We start from the raw sequence: 5,886 nt of genomic DNA on the forward strand, positions 1-5,886 counted from the left end.
TTGAAACAATGTAATACAACCTATGGCCTCACGTTTTACGATAACATTATATAAAATTTCAAACTCGCATATCTCCGTTACTATAGGAGATACAAAGGTGATTTTACATTAAATGTAATCAGGTCGAAGCTCTCTATTGGCTCATCAGGAAAAATTTAATTCTTTTGTAATATTCATGCTTAGTTACCATGGAAACTCTTATAACAATAAAGTAAACAATCTATTTGTGCATAATTGTAGTCATCGTCGTGGAGATTTGAAATAACCACTCTGATTGTTGAAACAATGTAATACAACCTATGGCCTCACGTTTTACGATAACATTATATAAAATTTCAAACTCGCATATCTCCGTTACTATAGGAGATACAAAGGCGATTTTACATTAAATGTAATCAGGTCGAAGATCTCTATTGGCTCATCAGGAAAAATTTAATCCTTTTGTAATATTCATGCTTAGTTACCATGGAAACTCTCATAACAATAAAACAAACAATCTATTTGTGCATGATTGTAGTCATCGTCGTGGAGATTTGAAATAACCACTCTGATTGTTGAAACAATGTAATACAACCTATGGCCTCACGTTTTACGATAACATTATATAAAATTTCAAACTCGCATATCTCCGTTACTATAGGAGATACAAAGGCGATTTTACATTAAATGTAATCAGGTCGAAGATCTCTATTGGCTCATCAGGAAAAATTTATTCCTTTTGTAATATTCATGCTTAGTTACCATGGAAACTCTCATAACAATAAAGTAAACAATCTATTTGTGCATAATATTAGTCATCGTCGTGGAGATTTGAAATAACCACTCTGATTGTTGAAACAATGTAATACAACCTATGGCCTCACGTTTTACGATAACATTATATAAAATTTCAAACTCGCATATCTCCGTTACTATAGGAGATACAAAGGCGATTTTACATTAAATGTAATCAGGTCGAAGATCTCTATTGGCTCATCAGGAAAAATTTAATCCTTGTGTAATATTCATGCTTAGTTACCAATGAAACTCTCATAACAATAAAGCAAACAATCTATTTGTGCATGATTGTAGTCGTCGTCGTGGAGATTTGAAATAACCACTCTGATTTTTGAAAAAATGTAATACATCCTATGGAATCACGTTTACGATAACATTATATAAAATTTCAAACTCGCATATCTCCGTTACCATAGGAGATACAAAGGTGATTTTACATTAAATGTAATCAGGTCGAAGCTCTCTATTGGCTCATCAGGAAAAATTTAATTCTTTTGTAATATTCATGCTTAGTTACCATGGAAACTCTTATAACAATAAAGTAAACAATCTATTTGTGCATAATTGTAGTCATCGTCGTGGAGATTTGAAATAACCACTCTGATTGTTGAAACAATGTAATACAACCTATGGCCTCACGTTTTACGATAACATTATATAAAATTTCAAACTCGCATATCTCCGTTACTATAGGAGATACAAAGGTGATTTTACATTAAATGTAATCAGGTCGAAGCTCTCTATTGGCTCATCAGGAAAAATTTAATTCTTTTGTAATATTCATGCTTAGTTACCATGGAAACTCTTATAACAATAAAGTAAACAATCTATTTGTGCATAATTGTAGTCATCGTCGTGGAGATTTGAAATAACCACTCTGATTGTTGAAACAATGTAATACAACCTATGGCCTCACGTTTTACGATAACATTATATAAAATTTCAAACTCGTATATCTCCGTTACTATAGGAGATACAAAGGCGATTTTACATTAAATGTAATCAGGTCGAAGATCTCTATTGGCTCATCAGGAAAAATTTAATCCTTTTGTAATATTCATGCTTAGTTACCATGGAAACTCTCATAACAATAAAACAAACAATCTATTTGTGCATGATTGTAGTCGTCGTCGTGGAGATTTGAAATAACCACTTTGATTTTTGAAAAAATGTAATACAACCTATGGCCTCACGTTTTACGATAACATTATATAAAATTTCAAACTCGCATATCTCCGTTACTATAGGAGATACAAAGGCGATTTTACATTAAATGTAATCAGGTCGAAGATCTCTATTGGCTCATCTGAAAAATTTAATCTTTGTGTAATATTCATGCTTAGTTACCATGGAAACTCTCATAACAATAAAGCAAACAATCTATTTGTGCATGATTGTAGTCGTCGTCGTGGAGATTTGAAATAACCACTCTGATTTTTGAAAAAATGTAATACATCCTATGGAATCACGTTTACGATAACATTATATAAAATTTCAAACTCGTATATCTCCGTCACTATAGGAGATACAAAGGTGATTTTACACTCAATGTAATCAGGTCGATGCTCTCTATCGGCTCATCAGGAAAAATTTAATTCTTTTGTAATATTCATGCTTAGTTACCATGGAAACTCTTATAACAATAAAGTAAACAATCTATTTGTGCATAATTGTAGTCATCGTCGTGGAGATTTGAAATAACCACTCTGATTGTTGAAACAATGTAATACAACCTATGGCCTCACGTTTTACGATAACATTATATAAAATTTCAAACTCGCATATCTCCGTTACTATAGGAGATACAAAGGTGATTTTACATTAAATGTAATCAGGTCGAAGCTCTCTATTGGCTCATCAGGAAAAATTTAATTCTTTTGTAATATTCATGCTTAGTTACCATGGAAACTCTTATAACAATAAAGTAAACAATCTATTTGTGCATAATTGTAGTCATCGTCGTGGAGATTTGAAATAACCACTCTGATTGTTGAAACAATGTAATACAACCTATGGCCTCACGTTTTACGATAACATTATATAAAATTTCAAACTCGCATATCTCCGTTACTATAGGAGATACAAAGGCGATTTTACATTAAATGTAATCAGGTCGAAGATCTCTATTGGCTCATCAGGAAAAATTTAATCCTTTTGTAATATTCATGCTTAGTTACCATGGAAACTCTCATAACAATAAAACAAACAATCTATTTGTGCATGATTGTAGTCATCGTCGTGGAGATTTGAAATAACCACTCTGATTGTTGAAACAATGTAATACAACCTATGGCCTCACGTTTTACGATAACATTATATAAAATTTCAAACTCGCATATCTCCGTTACTATAGGAGATACAAAGGCGATTTTACATTAAATGTAATCAGGTCGAAGATCTCTATTGGCTCATCAGGAAAAATTTATTCCTTTTGTAATATTCATGCTTAGTTACCATGGAAACTCTCATAACAATAAAGTAAACAATCTATTTGTGCATAATATTAGTCATCGTCGTGGAGATTTGAAATAACCACTCTGATTGTTGAAACAATGTAATACAACCTATGGCCTCACGTTTTACGATAACATTATATAAAACTTCATACTCGCATATCTCCGTTACTATAGGCGATACAAAGGTGATTTTACACTCAATGTAATCAGGTCGAAGCTCTCTATTGGCTCATCAGGAAAAATTTAATCCTTTTGTAATATTCATGCTTAGTTACCATGGAAACTCTCATAACAATAAAGTAAACAATCTATTTGTGCATAATATTAGTCATCGTCGTGGAGATTTGAAATAACCACTCTGATTGTTGAAACAATGTAATACAACCTATGGCCTCACGTTTTACGATAACATTATATAAAATTTCAAACTCGCATATCTCCGTTACTATAGGAGATACAAAGGCGATTTTACATTAAATGTAATCAGGTCGAAGATCTCTATTGGCTCATCAGGAAAAATTTAATCCTTGTGTAATATTCATGCTTAGTTACCATGGAAACTCTCATAACAATAAAGCAAACAATCTATTTGTGCATGATTGTAGTCGTCGTCGTGGAGATTTGAAATAACCACTCTGATTTTTGAAAAAATGTAATACATCATATGGAATCACGTTTACGATAACATTATATAAAATTTCAAACTCGCATATCTCCGTTACCATAGGAGATACAAAGGTGATTTTACATTAAATGTAATCAGGTCGAAGCTCTCTATTGGCTCATCAGGAAAAATTTAATTCTTTTGTAATATTCATGCTTAGTTACCATGGAAACTCTTATAACAATAAAGTAAACAATCTATTTGTGCATAATTGTAGTCATCGTCGTGGAGATTTGAAATAACCACTCTGATTGTTGAAACAATGTAATACAACCTATGGCCTCACGTTTTACGATAACATTATATAAAATTTCAAACTCGCATATCTCCGTTACTATAGGAGATACAAAGGTGATTTTACATTAAATGTAATCAGGTCGAAGCTCTCTATTGGCTCATCAGGAAAAATTTAATTCTTTTGTAATATTCATGCTTAGTTACCATGGAAACTCTTATAACAATAAAGTAAACAATCTATTTGTGCATAATTGTAGTCATCGTCGTGGAGATTTGAAATAACCACTCTGATTGTTGAAACAATGTAATACAACCTATGGCCTCACGTTTTACGATAACATTATATAAAATTTCAAACTCGCATATCTCCGTTACTATAGGAGATACAAAGGCGATTTTACATTAAATGTAATCAGGTCGAAGATCTCTATTGGCTCATCAGGAAAAATTTAATCCTTGTGTAATATTCATGCTTAGTTACCAATGAAACTCTCATAACAATAAAGCAAACAATCTATTTGTGCATGATTGTAGTCGTCGTCGTGGAGATTTGAAATAACCACTCTGATTTTTGAAAAAATGTAATACATCCTATGGAATCACGTTTACGATAACATTATATAAAATTTCAAACTCGCATATCTCCGTTACCATAGGAGATACAAAGGTGATTTTACATTAAATGTAATCAGGTCGAAGCTCTCTATTGGCTCATCAGGAAAAATTTAATTCTTTTGTAATATTCATGCTTAGTTACCATGGAAACTCTTATAACAATAAAGTAAACAATCTATTTGTGCATAATTGTAGTCATCGTCGTGGAGATTTGAAATAACCACTCTGATTGTTGAAACAATGTAATACAACCTATGGCCTCACGTTTTACGATAACATTATATAAAATTTCAAACTCGCATATCTCCGTTACTATAGGAGATACAAAGGTGATTTTACATTAAATGTAATCAGGTCGAAGCTCTCTATTGGCTCATCAGGAAAAATTTAATTCTTTTGTAATATTCATGCTTAGTTACCATGGAAACTCTTATAACAATAAAGTAAACAATCTATTTGTGCATAATTGTAGTCATCGTCGTGGAGATTTGAAATAACCACTCTGATTGTTGAAACAATGTAATACAACCTATGGCCTCACGTTTTACGATAACATTATATAAAATTTCAAACTCGTATATCTCCGTTACTATAGGAGATACAAAGGCGATTTTACATTAAATGTAATCAGGTCGAAGATCTCTATTGGCTCATCAGGAAAAATTTAATCCTTTTGTAATATTCATGCTTAGTTACCATGGAAACTCTCATAACAATAAAACAAACAATCTATTTGTGCATGATTGTAGTCGTCGTCGTGGAGATTTGAAATAACCACTTTGATTTTTGAAAAAATGTAATACAACCTATGGCCTCACGTTTTACGATAACATTATATAAAATTTCAAACTCGCATATCTCCGTTACTATAGGAGATACAAAGGCGATTTTACACTCAATGTAATCAGGTCGATGCTCTCTATCGGCTCATCAGGAAAAATTTAATCCTTTTGTAATATTCATGCTTAGTTACCATGGAAACTCTCATAACAATAAAACAAACAATCTATTTGTGCATGATTGTAGTCGTCGTCGTGGAGATTTGAAATAACCACTTTGATTTTTGAAAAAATGTAATACAACCTATGGCCTCACGTTTTACGATAACATTATATAAAATTTCAAACTCGCATATCT

This window comes from Lepisma saccharinum, unplaced genomic scaffold (assembly GCF_977018435.1).
Source record: "Lepisma saccharinum unplaced genomic scaffold, izLepSacc3.1 HAP1_SCAFFOLD_42, whole genome shotgun sequence".
Lineage (NCBI taxonomy): Eukaryota > Metazoa > Arthropoda > Insecta > Zygentoma > Lepismatidae > Lepisma > Lepisma saccharinum.